This window comes from Anguilla anguilla, chromosome 14 (assembly GCF_013347855.1).
Source record: "Anguilla anguilla isolate fAngAng1 chromosome 14, fAngAng1.pri, whole genome shotgun sequence".
Classification (NCBI taxonomy): Eukaryota; Metazoa; Chordata; class Actinopteri; order Anguilliformes; family Anguillidae; genus Anguilla; species Anguilla anguilla.
This window is the reverse complement of record NC_049214.1, coordinates 11,719,854-11,742,851: the sequence shown is the minus strand read 5'-3', so window position 1 is coordinate 11,742,851 and position 22,998 is coordinate 11,719,854. Positions and strand designations below refer to the sequence as shown.

The 22,998-nt window shown below is 43.6% G+C and overlaps 1 protein-coding gene across 2 annotated transcripts in view; it reads left to right on the top strand.

The window, feature by feature from the left end:
• The window catches only part of psd3l (pleckstrin and Sec7 domain containing 3, like), a 153,958-nt gene that overhangs the window by 46,112 nt on the left and 84,848 nt on the right, over positions 1-22,998 (top strand). The window lies entirely within an intron of this gene.

Genomic DNA, 22,998 nt, shown 5'->3' with positions numbered 1-22,998 from the left:
GGTCCATCTGTCCTATGATTTCTTCTGTAACTCCATACTACCACACAAGTAGCCTACATTATTTTCTAATAACTGGGACAGCCCGGAGGGGTTTATTCCACTTATATACAACGGGTTACCAACAATGACTATATATGGTTATGGTTGTATTTATTGATTTTTATCGATTTAATCACCTGAAATATTCTTCTGCAGCCGTTTGGGCATATTTTACTGTTGTCAAGCAAAACTGTCGTTGGTAGTTGAACTTGGACCGTTGTTATGCAGCAAATAGGATATAACAGGCCAATAGTCAGATTGTAACTGTTTTATATATCCTCTCAAATACATTCATTATGTTTTTATGCGAACATTCACTTTCATGTCTTGACATCCGAGGCGACAGAATGCATTCACATTCCACAAATTACTGGCAACAACAACAGAAAACATGCACACGTTGTAAACAATTTGCTGTTGATTTGATTACTTTCTCATCGTCAATTCCATATAGGCCAATCGCAAAATGACAAGAATAGAACGAAAACTCGGACTTGCGTGAAAATTTAAATTAGCAGTGGTACAGCCACCGTTTGCCCTCCAGATGCGAACCATGCACTATAAATTAGTCCGTAGTCTTCCTGATCTTTTTGTGGAATTGAAGAGTGGCAGAGTAAAATTACGGCAGTCTGAAAAAGCAAAAGGGACGATTACTAGAATTAACCTGTTATTTTACCCTGACAAAAAGTGCGGAAGGTGATTTCCAGTTTGCTTTTACTGTATCACCAATGTAAATTACGCAGAACTACCGCATATCTCACATAACTGTATCAAACGTTTTGAGTCAATTACAACAGGCTAACAAAGAAAATCCGGAAGAAAATATTCAGCAACCGAATTAATCCGTTTGAATGTTTTGGTACGTAATATGCTGTCCCAGCATGAATGCTTAGCATTTTATAAAACGAATACTAAAGCAAGAAAAGAACAGAAGAGCACACATTATAATTCCAAGACGTTGGCAGGCTATAACCAAAAGTAGGCTACTGCGCCGCATAACATGCAAGTTTGATTTCAAGTTATTATGAAAATAAATCGGTTTGCGGCAGCAGATTTTAAAAAATGGCGGTTGAAATAAAACACTGCAAGTAGTCGGCCAATCAGAAATTTTCAGCGCTTGCGCCCCACCCCAAAGGTTCCGGTACTTTTGGAAAGTAATACCCCCCCGACCTTTTTTTGGGGTAAAATAAAGTCCCCGGAACTTAATTTAGACCCTAGTTCCTGTGGTCGAAACGCACTGAGTTCCTCGAAAGGTTCCTAGTTCCGGGGTAAAGTTCCTGCGGTGGAAACGCGGCTTACGAGAAAGTCAAAACTGATTACTGGTGCTGTAGACACAGTTACAGTAGCTTCCTGTGGATTTTCCCCTTGCTTTCCTTTGACTCTTACTGTTTGACTGTTTCTGATATATCATATATGAAATATATAAATGAAATCTACTTGTTCACACTCGACACGGAGGCTGGTATTCCACAGCAGGTCAAACTTAATTTGTGAATCAGAGCATTACTGTTAAATGGCTGCATTTCCCAAATACCTGAGCCAGTTAATCGCAATGATTGCAAAATTGATTAGATAACTAAGTGGCAAGCTGGTGTGATAAAGCATAATTGAACGGCTACTGACTCTTGAAATTGTGTGGAAACTCAATTTCTGTTTGCGGATTCATCCATAAAATTGGGTTCCAAGGAATAAAAGCCCAGTGGTGTCGTACATCTGTGCTGTTATTTACAACCAGTGAGCTGTGGGCCTGGGGTGAAAATAGTCTCAAGACATTGTTAAATATGGTTACAAGATGCCAAACAGAAATTTAATCTCCTTAGTGGCATCCTGGTACAAAGATCATGCTTCATTGAAGTTCAGGGGGTGCAATTAATTTAATTTATATGGCTTTTAAAACACAAGTTGATGTACAGTGGCAACAGGGTTGCCTTTTAACCTAGGCCGGGGAAGCGATGAATGCAAAAGGCCTGATAAGTTCATTGAATTTGTTATATTTGGCTATTTACGAGACAAGACTTGCTTCATTAGCAAAGGAACAACAGTGATGATTTTGCTCTAATATGACCAAATCATAAGGCTATGTGCTTCTTCAGGTCTTTACTGAGAGCACTTAAGATGTTCACAAGTAATACAGGTAGATGAACCCACTGGATTTAACTTATATTTTGATTTTAAGGGATGTATTGACATATTTTGTCAGATATTGTTTCGCTGTGCTATTGCTGTTGATGTGTTAACCACCGTAGATTCCATCAGCATGAAAGAAGATGTCTATTGAAAGTGTCTCTTGTCTAACGCAGTTGTGTGTTGTACTGCATTTACAGTGAAATTATTGATGGTTGACACCAGAAATAAATCTCAAGAGGGCCCTCTGCTGGTTAGAGGTATTTATGACACATGGAAGGGAAGCAAGAATTGTGTGGATTTAAGCATTACCAAACTTCAAGCATACTGCAGTAATAGGGTGGTCTTGAGTTGTGGAGAGAAACCCAAAACTAAAAAAGCAGTATTATAAAAATATAGAAGTTTGCTTTCTTAAAATTAAATGAACCCACTCAGCTTGTCAACTTGATTAGAATGTTCAGGAAAATGTCTCAATTATCAGTTTGGAGGTAATTATTACTAAGAGTTATAACTCTTAGTAATAATTTAAAGTTATAACTTATTAAATTAAGGGTTATAACACGTTAAATCCTCAGGCAACATTCCCAACTAAGCACAAATAACTAATAAGCTAAATTTCAGAACTGCTGCACAGTTTCATAATTGTAAACTTCATCTTATCTTTACAAATACATCAGCAGTTCATGTCATCAAGAGAAAGGCTTTGAAAATATTGTGTCACTCAGTTTTTTGAAGACGACTGTCACGCCTCTGACTCCGGACCGCTAACTCCCTGTTTTGTTTTCACCCCGTGTTTCACCCTGTGTTCCGTGTCTCTACTTTGGTTGGTTGGAATTGGATTATTGGTTTCTCACATTCCGCACGTCTGCTCGTTTCCTGTGATTGTGTGTGCAGCTGTCTGGTCGTGTATTTAAGTTCCTGGTTTTCATCATCAGTTCAGTCCTTGGTCTTTGTGTGTGCTTGCATGGTCTCCTCACTGCTAGTCCCCCATGTCTAGTTTATACTGTCCTAAACTCGTTACTGCCTAGGCGTTCTGATTCCCACTTCACTATCGAACTGGTGGTTGGTGACACTTGATGAAACCGAAGCTTGATGAAAAATGGGCTTACCTATGGCTGCGATATCGTACTTCGACTAGCACAAGCAGCACCAATCTCGAATGGCGACCAGCGGTTGTTGTTGATGACCATCCAGTCGAGCAGGTTTTTTTCCAGGGGGAAACTTTATTATTGTAAATCTAATAAAAAATTTACAAGAGTTGCAAAGAACATATGTTGCCACTTCCTCACCCAAAAGAAACCATCTCCCTCCAAAATTTCTTGTCCAACTCCCAACAGCTGTTTTCCCACCCCTTAAGGCTCATGGGAAAAGAGAGAGAGAAAAAACAAGCAGCCACCACACGCATGCCCATTTCATTCACCTCTTGTTAATTATCGCCACACCAGTTCATTGTCTTCCCTTAAAGAAAGAAGCTAAGGGTTTTAAAATAACGATATAAAGCAAAACGAAGGGAAGTACAACTTGAATGCGGTTCACCAGCTGTCAACAGATGCTGTCATAACAATACATCCTGTTTCCTCGTGTTGCCTTGTTTATTGTTATTTGCTGGTTTTTGAAGTCTTCAGTAAAGACTTATCATTTGCTATCTCAGCCTCCCTGTGTGATCCCTGCACCTGGGTTCTGTCCTCTTTGTGAGCCCTTACGAGGAATAGAAATAAGGAATAAAGGAAATTCTTTAAATTTTTTAAAATGCGTATTTAAAAACATTGTTAAACATTTAGAAGTTAATTATGCATTTAAGCCCCTGAAATATAAGAACAGCATGTACAATGTTTACAGTGTGTCTGTTTTTTTAATCAGGACCATAAACAACAGAGCCCAACTGACACTGCTTTGTGGAACTAAAGACAGGTTGTTGATGCACAGTTTATTGCATTTCATTTGTCTGATGTGTGTGTTTAGTGCCTCTTTAGACAGGATTTATGCTGTTCATTATTGCTGAAAGGGGAACGTAAAGGTCATTACAGAAATGAGTGTCAGCCTTTTTATTTCCCTTTTCTGAGGGAGATTTTAATCATGACTCATCTATGAAGTCCTCAGAAGGTCGCGGAAGTGACTGCATTTTAAATAACTCATATGTATATAGTGCAGTCCGTGTGTATACAGTGTTTTTTGTTTTGGTTCTACGCATCATATTTGAAAGAAACAATATCAGGTTAACAAACAAACTATTAGCTTTAATTTGAGGGTATTTACATCCATATTTGGTGATCCGTGATCCATCCTACTTGGTTCACCGGACACGGATGTTAAAACCCTCAAGCTGACGGTCTGCTCTTAACCTCATTTTCATTGTTTCATTTTAAATCCACTGTCCTGGAGCACAGAGCCAAAAACAACAAAAAACTCACCCACTGCTCAAATACTGTCCCAATGCCTGAGTGGTCGAACAGTGGCCTGCAAGCTTGATTTGTGTACTCTTCTGAAGAGCGGAAGGGGAGGGTTATTATGACGTCTGAGGGCTGGTCAGTCGGTCACCCTTCTGTCTGTTATCCTCCCCTGTCCTTCCCCAGCCTCTGTGAGCTTGCACCTCACGCCTCATCTGCAGAGCGCTCGGTAGGTGCACTGCTAGGCCTGCCAGCCCGTAACAGGATAATGGATAAATACTGCGAGGGCTGGATTTTGTTGTGACGAGCAGGGCTGCCAGGCGGCCCGCCGTCGGTGGCGGGCGCTCCATTAGCGGGCCGTACCTCAGGCGAAGCGGGCCGGGCTGTTAAGCTGTTGCCTGGCAGTAGCTCCCGGTCCCCAGGGACCGCTTATGCACTTGAGGAGAGAGCGAGGCGTTCGCCGCTGACAGAGAGCGCTTTCCAGCAGCCACCGCGCTCTGTTCAGGGACAGGTTTCAGGGGGAAGCGTCAGGAGGCGCGTTTCAACTCCTCCGTCCTGGGATTTCTCCCAAATGAGAGGGGTCATAAGCGATAAACTCCCAATGGAGTGTGGAACAGAATGGCATACAGTTTACATGCAAAAGACCTGCAGATATATTCACGCAACATAAGGATACACGCACATGCAAAATGATATTAAATATTAAATAAAAATTTAATTGTAATTATATTGAATCAAATAGAATAGTTTATTTTACATTGGATCTGATTGAATAGAAGTACTTTGTTTCTTGAACATTAGCTAGTTAGCTTGGTGTCACTTCTCCACGACACTATTAACCAGCTTCATGGTAAGATGTTTTGACTGCTCAATTTTCCCGCATTCATTTTGGCATTTTGGCGAGATCAGATCTAAGCGGGCTAGCTGGCTGCACCGGAGCTATCTTTCGTCTCTGCTGCAGCGGGGAGCCCGAAGCATGAGGCCAGAAAGCTATAAAAGAACGCGGGCTCCTCCCTGAGTGTTGGGCTCGGCGCAGAGGAAAGCGATGCGTGCGTGTGGAAACTATGCCGCTCTTACTCATCGGTTCCTGTGTGAGACAGCGGAGGCCCGCGCGGAGACAGGGCGGCCTCCAGCTGTCCTCCTGGGCCGGGCTGCAGCGTTAGCGGTTCACCTTCACCGCAGAGCAAAGTGCTGTGATGAACCGGGCCCGACGTCACACGAGCCCATTTGCACACGCAGTCGATCGATAGCCCGTTCTCGCGCTGCGCGCGCCACGCGTAAGGCTGCTGTCCCTGCGGCGCTTCACAGACGCGTGTTCAACCAGCGCTACAGTTGTGCTGTCGAAGGAAAATCAGCAGTTGAATTTAAATGATTTAATGTGTCTTCTCCTTGAACTCGCTTGGGCGTGGGGGCGTTGGGGTTCAATATGTGGTAACATGAGCACGGAAACATGAGGTAATATGCCGATATTACTGTATTACAGAAAAGGGTGGTTTCGGGTCTTCAGGCTTTGCTCACATAGGACACATCCCGACTACTCTCCCTTTCTGGTCTTGTTGTTTTTGCTTTCACTCATAGTGCGTCTTTGCGGCACAGCCATTTAACTGAACGCTATTGCCCGCCACTGAAACCTCACATGAAACACACCCACAATTATCACCTGCTTCCCGGCAGTCATTGACACACAGGTCTCACAGGTTTGACGTTGCACTCGCTCAAAAACATCCTGACCGCATCGGTAAGACTCCGAAAATGACTGTGCGTGACCGAGGCTGACAGCTGATCCCCAGCCGAAACAGCTCTGCCCTCAAGGTCATGAAGCCACAAAGACCGTTGGCGTGGCGATCCTGTATGCTACATCTTCCCATGTTTTTTGTTGTTGTTGTTGTTTTAGGCTACAGGATGATGATAGTAGCAATTAAGTGACCCGCCCTACACGTTCTGTATAAACCTAGTCCTTTCATTGCAAATGGCCCAGATGGCTGTTTAAAGCTATTCATTAAAAATGAAGAAACTAAAAAAACATTGGCCGTCTATTGTAAAGGCTGCTAGATTTTACACATTGAACAGGCAGTAGGAGCAGTAGGAGTAGACTGTGTACAGTAAATTTCACCCTAACAACACACAGGACTTCCCATGCACCCCAAAAGCTTACCGTATTATTACCTTTATCTTTATCATTATTTCTGAACGTAGATTATGAGTGACTGTACAGTCAGGATTTAAGGATGCACTAGTGTGCTTTGCCCCTCTGGAAACCCTATGGGAACTTTACTTGTTTGTTTGTTCCGTTTATTGTGCAGTGAATTGGTTTCCTTGGGGAGCAGATACAGAGCTGCACCAAGGAACTGTCTTGGTGGACTAGTGAGGAGAACAAAATGAAAAGCCTACGTAGGAGAACTTAATTGCTTCATGAAACATTAGGTAGGAGAGCTTAATCACATAATGAAGGCAAGACTTTCCGTCAACCCCCGACATATTTTTTTTAAGTCACATATGCTGTGCATGTAATAATACGACTTTATTTGAACTTGGCACCCCTATATAGAGCATATGGAATGCTATCTTTGTATGTTCAGCCATGTTTTAATGTAAGGCTCCTTTTAATTAGTTGATGAGCTCGTTCATGCTTGCCAAGAGCCCGATTGACCTTGACTTGAAGCAGCCTGCTGATTATAGATCGGTATCCTGGGAAAAGCTGCTAGCCCACATTCACATTTTCCCTTAGTTGCACATCATTTTTGAGATCATTAGATAAAACAACGGGCATCGTGAGAATTACTTTATTTTTGTTTTTTTTGGGGGGGGGGGGGGAGATGGGGCAAGTTTCACTCATGTGACTTATATTTGAGTAAGAAATTCTTGCAACTCATTGTTTTTAGTATAGTTCAGCACGAACCACCTGATTCTTCTGTCCCATTAGCAATCAGCAGAGCAAAAAGATCTAGTCTACATTCTTGCAATCAGTGCATTAGTCCTTCAGGGATTGAATATTTATTTTTGATGAAAGACAATGATCCTCAGGTAACATGTAAGCATCTTAGATGTCCCCCAAGTTATTTCAAACAGTAGTGTTCTATTTAACTGGCACCAACAGAATCTGTTTAGCCACACCATATTTACATTTTAAACTAAGGCATTGTAACACCTTTTACATTTTAAATGCAAATACATTTTTAGCAGCGCTTATAAACACAACACACTTCTACGTACCCCCTCCTGTATGGATGTATAGCTGAATGCACCTCGAGAATGCAGCCCAGCTCACGTGGGCTTGGGCCAAAACTGTCATCTTCAAAATGAAATGCCCCTCCCCCCACCCCACCCCACCCCACCCACCCTCCGGTGCTCCCTCTTAAGCCGTGGGGGACGCAGACGAATAGACCACATCACCAGCCGGCGCCGAGCGAGATCCCTTCACTCGTGCCCTCTGTGCGCGCGTGAGGAGCGGGAAGGGCCCCCGAGCAGACAGAGTTAAACGCGGCGGGATTCGCGGCTCCTTCTTCCCGGCAGGGTTTCGGGCATGCCCGGTGAGAGCGGGTCGCTCTGCTCCGCTCCGCGTGCCACCCCCCGCACCCCCCCCCCCACCCACCCTCCTCTCCCTCCACGGCACACCGGCATGTTTTAATGAATAAGCAGAACTGAGTACCTGTGTCCCGGCACGCAAGGGGAACAAGAGCTCCTCTGTCTCCATGTAGGTCAGTTCAGTCACTGAGGGGCTGGTCACATGGCGTAAAAGGGGGGGAGAGAAAGAGAGGAGGAGGGAGGGGAAAAAAAAAGGCGAGGAGTTTATTATTAGTGACTTTCCAGCTTCTGCAGCCTCCTATGGGCTCCTTGGTGTCCGGCTGCTTCTCCCATCCTGGCCTGTCCGACGGCCAAGGCGGCTCCATTCAGTAAGTCTCCACCTTCAGTGTGCATGGCATGCTCGTTTATCCTCATGATGATGGCTGTTAGCGCTTATTCATGCTGGGGGTGGGGGAACGGAGGAGGAGGAGGAGGAGGAGGAGGAGGAGGCTGAGAGGGAGGGAGGGAGGGAGGGAGGGAGGATGGGAAGCTGCCTGCCTCTCCTCTCCTCCCTGGTGCTCTCTGCAGCTTCTCTCCAGTCTTTTTTCTTTTTTTTTTTCTTTTTTAAAGTGAAGGCTGCGAGTGGAGCGGCTTTGCTAGCCGTAGCTGTTTGTTTCTCTTCTCTCTTCCCCCCCCCCCCCCCCTTCCCAGGAAGTGGGTGGTTCTTAATGCTGACAGGAAGCGTGTAATAAAGGGGAGAGAAGGGGGTCTGAGCGGAATACTAATAAACAGCCGGCGATGTGGCGCGCATTAATCCCGCTCGGCTGTGTGCTGATGAGGCGGGGCGCGCGGGGCTCCAGGCTAATGCTCGGGCTCAGCCTTTGTGTCTGAGCTGCAGCTGGCTGCTGTGAGCAGGGGGGTGAAGGAAAGTGCATCCAGAGTTAATGCTGCCGGGGTGTACGCGAGCCGCCGGCAGCGGAGGAAGCGCTGCAGTCACTGGTCTCGCAGTGGGAGAACGGCACGCCGCTCGCACATCACTTCCTGGTTCCTTTATGACGTTGTTGTTGTTTGTGTTTTTGTGTGTGTGCATGGCGTACCTGTGTGTGTGCATGTGCTTGTGTGCGTGCATGGTGTGTGTGTGTGCGTGCGTGGTGTGTGTGCATGTATGTGTGTGCGTGGACGTGTGTGTGTGTGTGTGTGTGTGTGCATGTATGTGTGTGTGTTTGTGTGTGCATCGCGTACCTGTGTGTGTGTGTGTGCGTGCGTGGTGTGTGCATGTATGTGTGTGCGTGGACGTGTGTGTGTGTGTGCATGTATGTGTGTGTGTGTGAGTGCGCGCGCGTGCGTGTGCATGTGTGTGTGTGCCCCAGTGTGTGTGTGATGGAGCATGCAGCTTTGATTTGTGCATACAGCTCGTCATGCTGAGATCAGCCTCCCAGGAGAGGTCACCGGCTGGTTTGAGCAGGACTTCACATTCACTTTTATATTAAACAGGATCGTAAAAAAAAATCACGAATGTTGTTGTGAGCAGCATTTTATAGCCAAGTGATGTCATTTTTCAAGACTTGAAACAGACCTTACTCTTTCAGTTCAGGAGTGGAGCTGTTTTATGGTGAAGAGCATATCACTTGTGTGCCTTTGATCTGGAGTCAACCTGGCACACAGATACATGGTGGGGAAGTAGACCTCGGACTGCGTGCATAATTGTTTGGAGAGCACGATAATTGGTGGACTTGAACTTGCCTATAGTATGAGTAATTAAGAGCAAACAGCTGTAGCAGCTGTTGTTGGGTTTATCCTTAGTGTGAATTGTCAGTGACACTTGCTGATAATCAACATGGGCCGCTTCTTAGGAGAAGTAGGCTATTTTCTGTGCTGCCCAGGATGCTCTGTACCCAAAAGATTTAATGGAATTGAGAATGAAGAAATGAATTATTAATGAATATATTTCTAGTTGAACAAAGAAAACTTGTGTTTCAGACTTATGTAAACATTTTACATCTACCTTTCAGCAGTTTAGACTTTCTTGTCCAGCTTACGTTTTCCACATCTATGAATTCCTAATCTATGAATTAAGCTGTATATTTACTGAACCAGTTCAGGCAAAGTACCCTGCTCAACAACACTGGTCCTCCAGAAAATCCGTGACAGAGTTGTGCTAGAGAACTATTTTAATTTTCCCCTGTTCGAATACAGAGCCCTCTTCAGCGCACCTTCCGTTGATATGGTGATCAATTATTCATTTTTGTTATTTGTATAAGACAAAACTGCTGCCCATATTAATTAAACATTTGTGACCCAGGGCTATAAATGTAGATACAATCCTTTCACTTTTTGTATTAGTTTATCCCTTGCTAGCAGTCTAATTGTATGATATAAACAAGCTGTTTAGTGATATTTAGTCGGTAACATTCCATTCCGGTTTTGAATTGCAGTCGCACAACTCTGACAAAAAAAACCTGTGCTTTACATGACTGAGTTGCTCTTCTGTGTAATCAATGTATCACACATCCGTTTCAGTTGTATTTCAGGGAAAATAACAGTAATTCAAATGACTGTTATTACTAGTCAAAACATTTTAAAAACACATGACAATCAAATAACAGAAATCCACAACAGCAAATTAATTTACCTGCTACTGTAAAATGTATCTCGCTTAATAGAAGTTCTGAAGAGGTTTCAAAACCTTCAGTCGTGTACATTTCTCCAGTCGGACTAAAATAAAAGGCTTTTTTGATTGATGTGGTTTATTTATGTGCGCATAGGAAAAATGTTGAGAAAAAATTTAAATGGCATTCAAACAGAATGAGCAGGTGAGGTAAAGGAAAACCCATGGGGCTTATAAGGAGACATAATCCTTCTGAACTGACGAAGACGTGGCATGATTAATGAAATAAAATAAAGTATCCATAACGAGGGCAGATAAAGGAGCATTACCACCATTTTAATATCAGAGGCTCCGCTCCGCTCCCTTCTGAAATCCCTGGTTTTTGTTTTCTCATTTACCACCATGCCGAGCTTGATCATATCGGCCATGGATGGAGTTAGGCAGGCTCGTGCCACTCAGTAGCGTGGGTCAGGGAGGTTCAGCCATAGGGGCCTGACAGATTCAGCCCTGGTACGAGACACTGGCATGTTTCAGATACATCCGGGAGTGTCACTGCTGCTTTGCTTCCTGTGGGGTAGGGGGATGGTCATGTGACGTGATGTTGAGTGGCAGCTCCCGCAGAGCTCCTGGTTTTCCTCATGAGAGATGTCACTTCCTCACCCTGGGTGCTAGCGACACGGCCAGTACAGTGACTCAGCAGCTTCTCTGTGCCAGGCGGATAAGATTACCTCTTGCACAAGCAAAAAATGTATCAACGCACACTGTATTTTCCTGCATTATTGGCTCTTAATGGTGCTACAGTGACCACAGCTGAAGTGGTGGTTTCAGAACATATCTGTGTGATATTATTTTCAAGTATTACCAGTGTCATACATGTAGTATCTGGGCACCCCTTGGTTTGGGGCTGTTTTTCATGGTTTGGGGTAGGCCCCTTAGTTCCCGTGAAGGCAAATCTTAATGCTACGGCATACAATTACATTCTAGAAGATTCTTTGCTTCCCCGACAGTTTGAGGAAGGCCCTCACCTGTTTCAGCATGGCAATGCCCCCAGGCACACCGCAAGGTCCATATAGAAACGGTTTTGTCAGGAACATTGTGGAAGAACTTGGCTGGCCGGCACAGAGCCCTGATCTCAACCCCACCTTTGGGATCAATTGGAAAGTCAATTGCGAGCCAGGCCTAATCGCCCAATAAGTGCCCAACCTCACTTATGCTCTTCTGGCTGAATGGAAGCAAATGCCTGCAGCAATGCTACAACATTTAGTATAAAGCCTTCCCAGAAGAGTGGAGGTTGTTATAGCAGCAAAGGGTGGACCAACTCCGTATTAATGCTCATAATTATGGATGAGATGTTGGATGTCATGCGTCCACATACTTTTGGCCATAAAGTATATATCGTAACCTAAATGTTAATTTACATAATTCCAACCGCATGTGATTTGAGCACTTCCGATCTCTGGTTTCTTGTTTATGTGCGAGTGTTGGTGCTGTCTCTTTAAAGGCAGACATCAGTAATGAGCAGTCTGTGAGGAGTGAGTCAGGATAAAGCCGCAGCTGCATTCAGTCAAATGGCAGTAACTGAGTGGATTATCAGGTGGCACTACAAGACTGGTCATCACACGGAAAACAGAAGACCCCCAAAATTGTTAGTCACGTAACAAGAGGAGTGTAACAGGAGTCCAACACAGATGGCATCATGAGGCAAAACGGGAATGCTTGCAGATGTCCTTTTGCATATATTTTTTATGTGGAAAAATCTGACCAAGTAGTGCAACGCGAGGTCTATATTTAAAATCCTCTCTACGAAGAAGCATGAGAATCTATAGACCACAATGTGCGAATGACATCAAAAGCCGTATCACCACGGTTCAGCTCAGAATCTGGTGTGCACCAAGATTCAGTTCTGAGACTGATGATATTTCTTTACTTTGACATGGGGATATTTATTTCCCTAGGCCAGGAGGACCGACAAGTCAGCAACAGTGCCTCAGGTCTACAGATCGAAGCCGAAGCCCCTGGGAAACAAGTTACTGTCTCGCAGTAGTTTCCACATCAGACTGCTTTGTTCTAACTCAGCAAAAAAAAAGTCAGCCTGAAGCTGCAGCTGCAAACTATAAAATGCTGCTTTATTATTAGCACTTAAGCTACATTACATGACGTTCATTTAGCAGATGCTCTTATCCAGAGCAACTTACTATATATGAGAAACACGAGTGCATTCACGTGATTAATATGAGTTAGACCTGGCTGCCAGCATTCCCAGATCAGCAAGTAAAGATGCAAGCTCAGTACTAATGCAAGTTAACTATGCCACTCAAGAACTAAAGTACACATTCAGAATGCATACAGACTACATCCGTCACAAGCCCAAAGACGAGTAACATAAAAATACTGTAGAAATATAGCTTGAAGCCATGAAATACCACAGCCTGAATTGGTACAAAGGTGGGAGTGCCTGGGGTGAGGGTGGGAGGGGAACCAGGATGCAGTCTGAAGGGGTGGTTCTGCTGTCTGTGTTGGAAGACAGCCAATGATTCTGCTGTCCTGACTATTTTGGGTTTGTTCCACTATCTGCACCGACAGGCACTGTGTACATTGACCGTTGCATGTACTGCGGCTATAAACAGCAGGAAAAGAGAAAGACAAATACATGAAAATGAATGACTTTAAAAAGAATTACTCTTGCTCAAATTTTGTTCTGCAGTGGTATAGCAGAGTCACAAGGGTGCTGAGTCACACCCCTTACTCCCCCCTCCCTTCTCTTTACATCTTTTTTTATCTCTCCATTGGAGTCCAGAGAGGGCAGTGGTGAGCAGCTCTACTCTTCCGGGTATGGGGGGGGGACGTCTTGTCCTCTTTCTCCTTGTGTCTCTTTCTCCTCGCCTCACTCTTTCTCTCTTTCCTCGCTGCCCCTCTCTTTCTCTCTCTCTTTCCATCCCCGATGCTGCTGGTTTGTCCTCTGCCTCCCGCGGAGCTGGCGGGTCTGTGGGTCTGACTCATGACTGTAATCCCTGACCCTCCCCTCCGAGGCTGCTTTGGCACACAGATTCTCTGGATATCGCTTGATCATGTGACTAATGCTATTGGGAGGGGTTGGGGAGGGGAATTCAACAAAACAGAACCGTAATCCCTGTGGGAGGCCGACCGCTTCCGGAACAAGAATCTGATCACAGACCCCGTACCGTAACTCTAGTGCCATCAGTCTATAAGAGCAGAGGAGGAGTGCCTGTCTATAAGAGCAGAGGAGGAGGAGTGCCTGTCTATAAGAGCAGAGGAGGAGTGCCTGTCTATAAGAGCAGAGGAGGAGTGCCTGTCTATAAGAGCAGAGGAGGAGTGCCTGTCTATAAGAGCAGAGGAGGAGGAGTGCCTGTCTATAAGAGCAGAGGAGGAGTGCCTGTCTATAAGAGCAGAGGAGGAGTGCCTGTCTATAAGAGCAGAGGAGGAGTGCCTGTCTATATGAGCAGAGGAGGAGTGCCTGTCTATAAGAGCAGAGGAGGAGTGCCTGTCTATAAGAGCAGAGGAGGAGTGTCTGTCTATAAGAGCAGAGGAGGAGCGCCTGTCTATAAGAGCAGAGGAGGAGTGCCTGTCTATAAGAGCAGAGGAGGAGTGCCTGTCTATAAGAGCAGAGGAGGAGTGCCTGTCTATAAGAGCAGAGGAGGAGTGCCTGTCTATAAGAGCAGAGGAGGAGTGCCTGTCTTTAAGAGCAGAGGAGGGGTGCCTGTCTATAAGAGCAGGGGAGGAGTGCCTGTCTATAAGAGCAGAGGAGGAGTGCCTGTCTATAAGAGCAGAGGAGGAGTGCCTGTCTATATGAGCAGAGGAGGAGTGTCTGTCTATAAGAGCAGAGGAGGAGTGCCTGTCTATAAGAGCAGAGGAGGAGTGCCTGTCTATAAGAGCAGAGGAGGAGTGCCTGTCTATAAGAGCAGGGGAGGAGTGCCTGTCTATAAGAGCAGGGGAGGAGTGCCTGTCTATAAGAGCAGAGGAGGAGTGCCTGTCTATAAGAGCAGAGGAGGAGTGCCTGTCTATAAGAGCAGAGGAGGAGTGCCTGTCTATAAGAGCAGAGGAGGAGTGCCTGTCTATAAGAGCAGAGGAGGAGTGCCTGTCTATAAGAGCAGAGAAGGAGTGCCTGTCTATAAGAGCAGGGGAGGAGTGCCTGTCTATAAGAGCAGAGGAGGAGTGCCTGTCTATAAGAGCAGGGGAGGAGTGCCTGTCTATAAGAGCAGAGGAGGAGTGCCTGTCTATAAGAGCAGAGGAGGAGTGTCTGTCTATAAGAGCAGAGGAGGAGCGCCTGTCTATAAGAGCAGAGGAGGAGTGCCTGTCTATAAGAGCAGAGGAGGAGCGCCTGTCTATAAGAGCAGAGGAGGAGCGCCTGTCTATAAGAGCAGAGGAGGAGGAGTGCCTGTCTATAAGAGCAGAGGAGGAGTGCCTGTCTATAAGAGCAGAGGAGGAGTGCCTGTCTATAAGAGCAGAGGAGGAGTGGCTGTCTATAAGAGCAGAGGAGGAGTGCCTGTCTATAAGAGCAGAGGAGGAGTGCCTGTCTATAAGAGCAGAGAAGGAGTGCCTGTCTATAAGAGCAGAGGAGGAGTGCCTGTCTATAAGAGCAGAGAAGGAGTGCCTGTCTATAAGAGCAGAGGAGGAGTGCCTGTCTATAAGAGCAGAGAAGGAGTGCTTGTCTTAATGCGCTGTTGCGTATTCCTGTGAGCTCTCTGGCCTCCCTGATGGCTGTTGGTGGTGTGCTGTATAATGGGATATCAGACAGCGGAGGTTCATCTGGTGGTCAGGTCGTGTGTGCTGTTTCCTGCGCCGCAGGGTTCAGCTTCCCATGATGCCTTTCTGTTTTCTGGACAGACGTTGTGGGAAGAAATGATTCAGTCGGACAGACGCACAGATTACCTCATGAAAAAAGATGTCTGTATTCTATTATTTTATAAATCCTGATGATATCGCAACATCTTGTCGGTTAGGCCAATATATGCTGTTGACGTGTTTTAATGCACAGTAGCCAGGGGGTAGGCCTATATTTCTGGGAATTTAATGTGTAGTGGTGAAAATTCTATCAATGAAGCCCATACACCATATGCAGTAATTAATATAATAATTCTAGAATATCATGCGCTTTTCAGCAAAAGATTGAAGCCAGGGTTTGCAACAGTGTTTACAACGTGCCGTCGCTCAGACACGAAGACGTTCACAGGAGTCTGAAGTGTTGTATTTTTCTTGACACACATGATTTGCGGGTCCAGCATGGTGGCTGTTGTTGGGCTGCAGAGCGGATAAGCACAGCCTTGAAGTGAAGTGATTTTCTCTTGAGTGCTCCTTGTGGACCTGCCATTCTCACAGTATTGCCTGTGATGTGTGAACTCGCCCCTTCCTTCCTGGAGGGGGGGGGGGGGGGGGGGGCAGGTCTGATGCAAAACATCTTCTCAAGTGCTGAAACCTGCTTCGGGCTCTTGCATTTCTATTTGGGCAGTCGTATTATATATTATGAAATCATTTTTAAAAAGATTGGTTCAATTGCACAAGGAGGATGGGAATATGGCTGTGTGTACTTGGGAACAGAATCAGCATATAGTCATGTCTACATACATGTGGAATCAGTCTTCGTAGAAAAGGGTATATGTTGAACTAGCATACAGTATGGATGTGAAATTTAACCTTCAAAATAATAATTGTTCTCAGCCAGTTTCTATTTATTTTCCCTAACCAACAATAAAGCTTATAATTTGTATAATAATAATAATAATAAATAATAATAAATAAATAAATAATAATAATAATAATAATAATAAATGGTTTTTTAATGGCATTCATTGAGTTGTCTTCAAGCAGTACTGGGGATGGGGGCTTGCTATTGTGTGTGTGTGTGTGTGTGTGCGTGTGTGCGTGCGTACGGGGCATATGTTTTCACACACGTTTCTTCATTGTCCCTGTTTGAATTTTGTTGGCAGCTGTCCTTTTCACGCTCTGCATTCGTCTGTGTCAATGCTTATGACTTCAGCAACTCATTTTGGTCCTTTTGTTTGTACTTGCATTGAATTCTGTCTCTGGTATATAGTATATATCGTGGAAGTGAAAGGGTGTTTGAGTTGTGGCCTGCGAGTCACAGAGAGAATTGCTTCCTGATTTCAGTAACTTCCTCTCACTGTTCTTTTTTGATATTTAGAGGAAATGGTCTAAATGCAGAGCAAAAATCTCACCGGACGTAGGTGACCATTATTAATATTTATATTATCAGTGGAATGCCTGGTATTTTCTATATAGGTGAGTACATTCTTGAAGGTATTGTATTACCTTCAGTTGAATGCATTACACATTTAGTCACTGAATAAGTCAATTGTGATGTGTTTGCAGACAGATCTGGATATATTTTTTTACGGCCCACACACAGTTGTATTCGTACGGGGAATCTTAAACAATACGTACCCAGCTCCTTTTAAGAACACTGCGTTCCTTTTCCTAACAAAGGTAACACTCTTATATTGTGTGTTGTAAAGATTTATTTTCTCATCTATAAAATGAAGTACTCTCCGCGTAATGGTCAAATGGGTTGGTGTCTCAAAGAAAGTTAGACAAATGATTTTCTCAATAAATTGTTTAGATCAGTGAATGAATTTGAAGTGAAGGTTGAATGAAACTCATACGTAGTTAATGGACAGTACTGTGATCTCCCCAGTCTTACCATTAGGATGGCATGATTAAAGAGTATTTAATGTCCGGAGCACAGACATAAGTGCCTTTGAAGGTTGCACAGCTGGAAGTCAGTGAAGAACAAAAAAAATAATTTCATCGCTGTGAGTCCATTTGAATGCAATATTAACAAGGGTTCCTTTTTCAAAGTGACGGCCCTTCACCGTGGCTCTGTACAGACGTGTAACGGTGGGTTTGCCGGAGGTGGGGAAACCGCGCATCTTACAGTGAACACTTCACGTAAATCTCTTCAAAAAGGCCAATTTCAGAATGAGATTTTAACCCTAAACTACGGTGCATCTGGTCCTCAGTATGAGACGAATGGTGAGAACCCTGAAAAATCTGAATTAGAGGTGCCCTAAACTCTGCTGCAGACATTCATTCTCTAGAATTCTCCAACGGACAGACTCCATCATTCTCCAGCAAACAGACCCCAGAATTATTCCGAAAAACCGATTCTCTGAATTCTCGGAAAAGACTCCAGAATTATCTAGAAACAGTCGGACTCCGTAATTCTCCCTCGGCCTTTGCTCTAAAAACCTCAGCACCGTCAGTCTCCGAGGGACGGCTCTCAGTCTTACTGGATGAGGCCCGTCTAACTCGTCCTGATGGTAAGGTCAGGGCACCACAGTGAATCAGTGCTGGGAAGTATTTGCGCAGCTGTTTGGACACACCCTCCCGGTCTGCAGGAATGCCCCTCAGTCCAGATGTGGTCTGTCTGTGGTCATGTGTGTCGGGGGGGGGGAGGGATGGGGGATGGCTCATGCATGTATGCTCACTGAAGGGAATATAAGCTCCCGCTTTGTGCAGTTATGCAGCTTCTCATTGTTTGACCAGTCTGGGCTTTGTTCAGGTTGTTGGAGCATGTGTGGCCTCTAGCCTGCAGTACTCTTGCATTACACATTTTGTCATTAAATGTTTGGGTTGCGCTATAAGAGAGACTTTGCCTCACACAACATCTTATTTTAACTGGTTTCACCTACCGTTTGGAGATGGTTACACTGGGCAACCCTGCAGGCAAAAATGTAACTGTATCTTGAGTCATTTATAAGGTTGTTAATATGTTTTGTGTTCTCTTAAGCATGCGATTTAGACAGTATCCATAAAAATTTAGACTGTTCACCATCTCATTTCACACCAAATGAGCCAGAAAACTAAATACAGAGGCAAGTACAAAAATAGAAGAAAATTTCTTGACTGCATCTTTGAGAATAGCTAACAACATGGAGACAAATGGCTATCCCTGCAGTGCCTGTCTGCTGCTTGTTAAGGCTGTAATTTCCGAGGTTGTAAAGGTCCTATGAAATCTGATTCCCTTTGGATGTATTCAAAGCGTTTTGAGTTGCTTTTGGAAACTTGGTTTGTTGAGTTATACTTTTGGTCAGAAGTTTTTTTTATGGCATTGCAGGGAGCGAGGAACTCCTTTATCTTAGTTTAAGATGTGTCATGCTATAGCCAGTTGAATTCTGTTTTTGAGCATAAAATGTAACTCATTGGCTGAGTTTAATTTATACAGCCTTTTTTATTTGGGTGGAAATATTTTTGGATGCATTACAGTGCTGAAAATGTATTTTTGTTTTTTCCATATGCCTTATTTTGAGTATATTACAGTAAACATTTCTATAAAGGTAGGTCAGGATAGTGGAAGGTGTCACAGCATTCAGATAAGACACGGTGTGTCATAGAGGCAACAGGATCAGTATGCCACTATTACTAAATCAATTATAAATCATCAAAAACTGCATGCACAGTTTTGACCTGCACTGGGCCTTAATTGAGATCAAGTGATAGTGAAGTCCTGATGAAGAGAGTGTGGTTGGAAGCATTGCTTCATTTGTTATGGGGAGCAGTAAATCATTGATTTACTCTGTTTAAATTTTTCCACATGGTTTTTCTGTCCTCCACCTGCATAAGCTATTGGATGTGTCTGTGTTATCTTTTGTTTCCATTTCAGAGTTTTTGCCATGTATATTGGCTTATGACAGGACCAGCTGAACACTTCGCTTCTTCTTAGCTTCCATTGCAATCAAATCAAACAAAAATGCTGCCCATCTATCCGCCGCAGCAGAGAGCTCTTGCTTAACTTTACTGTTAACGTGTTCATGACAGACTAGAAAATAATGGCAGTAGGAGAGATGACTGCATCAGGACAGAGAGCTAGGGCCCTATTCCCTCTTGATCTGCCTCCATCCCTGTCACGACAGGGATTTTTAAAATGTCATTTTTAGGGATTTTTTTAAATTTTATTTTTATGTGCTGCCATTGGCACGTGGGGGAAGTAATACTCAGAATTGTACTCATTTCCTTTTTAGAATAATGGTAAAGTCTGGGTCATCATCCTCGTATCTAACGTGCACACCACTGGGCATGGATATTAACTGACTCCAGCTTCATGTTCGACATTAAATGTGAAAAAGGGCTAGTCTCTTTCTTGGAATTTGCATCCTCTAAACGCACACATGGCTCAATATCAAAGAAGAGATGTGTATGCGTGTACTCTGAGACCTGCAGGTTTTTCCGTAAAATTATTCATTTTGCTATTTTTTTTTTGGCATACAGTATTCTTCTTGCGTTCCAATTCGACATTATACATAGAAATCGAAACGTCAGTGCATTCTTTCGTGATTTGTAACTGTAAAACAGGAGAGTGCAATGTCTCGGCTGAAATGATTCTATGTGTAGCAGGCACACAATTCAGTGTGGAGTAGCATACGTCAAACCACGTCTGGTCTGGAAATACAATAGGCTACTGCGAGCCAAACTTGCTGATCGTACATCGCTTACCGCGTTTGCCACATATTTTCAGTCTTTACAGATGCAAAGTCGAAATGGATCAATTTAGGTACTTTTAGTCAAAGGCTGTACACGAAACGGCACAGTGCTATTTTAGCCTGCTGCACGAAAGGGGAAGTTATGTGGCGAGGTACGGGTGGGAGGCAGGATGTGAAAAGTTTCCTCTTTGATGTTTCGAGGGAGCTCTCTTCCTCGGCTACTTCTCAGGCTGGATGCAATGGTTTGTGGGAAATGCCTCCACATTTTGGCATGAGAGATGAGCTGGGAATCACCGAGGCAAAACTTTCTTTCATATGCTTTTTTTGCCCTTCGTTGAGCAGAATGTGGAGGAGTGGTGTTTATCTTTCTCTTGACGTTTCATTAGTTAGTGCACATTGCACTTAAAATTGGATTTGAATGCAATCCAAACTACGGATTTGTGTATTTTTTTTGAAACGCTGGAACAAAAACTGAACGGCTATGATGCGCTTTTGTGTACTTAACGCCGGTTTTCTGTGAAGCGACTACAGGTAAATAATTTTGCATTATGGAAGTTGTCCATTGTTATACTATCTTAGGTAGTATTTTAGAGCAGACGAGTAGCGCTGATTCGTGTGGCTAGCTTATGGCTAGCATTATTTGCTAGATGTATTTGTTTTCCGTTTTATTTAAATGGATAAATGCATATATTTCGCAGATTAACTGCTGGTGAGATTCTTTTTAGAGGGCGGGCCATCTGCTCCGTTACACGTCTGTGCACTGCCGTATTCTTTTCTACCCAAGTTTCTGACCGTGAAAGAACAGTTAAGAAGTTCAGGATTAACAGGCGAGTCAGTTCAGTGGCAACTTCGCTATACGTCTGACGCGTAGTACCTTTTTATACCTTTCGTTGAAAAAATGGCAGCAATACTTGGTATTTTTGGCCAAATAAATGTTGACGTTTAGTATGCGTCGTTTCGGTGGTGTCAGTAACCGTTAGCTCTGAAGTTCGGTGTGGGGCAGACCTCGAACATTTAAAAAAACTCTTACTGCAATGGACTGGATTCAGAAAATCAGTCTGTTAATAAATGTATAGCACGTGATGCGTATGAAAACCAGCTGTCTGCGTTAATCATAGCTGCGAGACTTAACAATAACTTGGCCATTCACAGAATTGTTTCGGTCGTCTTCCTCAATTTATTTATTTACTGAACGAAAAACGCAGTGAGAGTCTTTAACATGCAAGCACTTGGGTTTTCAGAACTGTGTGACAAACCATTTCTAATATTTAAACGGATGATAATATTTTATTTTCTCCCATTCTTGCGTCTCTAACAGGTTTGATTATTCTCTTACGACAAAAAGGCAACCAGTTAGTCCATCGCTTTAATGATGATTTAACAATAAATGCCATGTATTGTCTTGATATGGTGTACACTGGTCACAACAATGCAGTGATCTTCAGACTTAAGGTTTTCATGTAACGTGAACTGCAGTATAGGCCTAATGCAGAACATTTGTTTTGCCCATTCATTTATTAGGCGCACTTGTGGTTTAAGTGTCGTCGGTTATCCTGGAGCATAGACTTGTGGGAAAGCAGCAGTAGTGCTTTGGGAATTCTCGTGTAGAAGTTGAGTTGTGCAGTGGTTTCGGGCTGGTCAGTGGCATAGCTTTCATTCCAGATAGGGGATGGAGGAAGACACTCCCTGCAGTCCCTTTGGGTTTTAATTTATTTTCCTTTTCGAAAATAAACATGCAAAGTGTATAATTTGAACCGAGGTTATAGGCTTCTTGGCTCTACTCACTGGTGATATTACTTGAAGCACTGCTCAGAGAATTGCTCTGAATAAAATTATGCTTGCTAAAAAAAAAAAAAAATTCCAATATTTTCATAAGCTGTCTGACAAACGGAACTGTTTATAGTGTATGATATAATATCAATTTTTTTTTTTTCTGTAGCAGTATAGAAAAAGTATAGAAAAAGAAGAAAGGAAAAGCTGGTCCATTAAAAATGTGCTCATTCATTTATGAAAGCTGCATTGATAGTTCAAATGTGTAAATACAGTGAAAGATATCAACCTGCTGTTCAGACAGAGGAGAATATAGAGGCTGCTGGACTAAGGTTCTCCAAACCCTGACCATGGGCTGTGGTGACTCACTGCAGCGATTTCCTTTTGTAACAAGACATGAGAATCTGTAGGCTACACTTGACAGTGGAAAATTCTGCCCGTCGTTGTTGAACTGTACAATGTCTGGAAAGGTTGAATTCTTCAACTGCTATGGGAGCTTAATGTTCTGTTCAGGGATGCTGAGTGTACAGAGCATCTGCTGAGTATCTCTCTCTGGGTACAGGTGACATTAGCTCTTTCCCTCCCCCATTTTCTGCATCAAGCTGTTTTTGTAATTTGTCTGTCTTCTGTAATTTCTTTTTTTTTAAAAACCACTTCCCATAATGACCAAGATTACAGAAAACACTGCTCAACTATTGTGCGTTAAAATCTACTCATTATTTATTAATGTAGTCTACATGTAAAATTAAATTTACTACTAGCCTACACTGGCATGCAAAACTGTATAAATCGTTCACAAAGTGGTCTGAAGGGCCACAACTTTTCCAGTTTCACTGGCAGATTAAAAAACTGAAAATATTATGCTCCTGTTCTAATTTGTGTCTTTAATGCTGCATCACCTTATAATAATAAAATAATTTTTCTGTTATGGTAAAGGCCAGTGTAACTTTCATAAATAAACACATTTTTACTGCTGATATATATAAAAAAAATTGGTTAACGGTGATAGGAGAGTGCATGGTACATTTGTCCTTTCCCAATGTGGGGAGGCTGTGGACGCCTCTCCCTCTCGTTCGCAGCCCTCCAGGTGGAGTGCCTCGTTACAGGATCA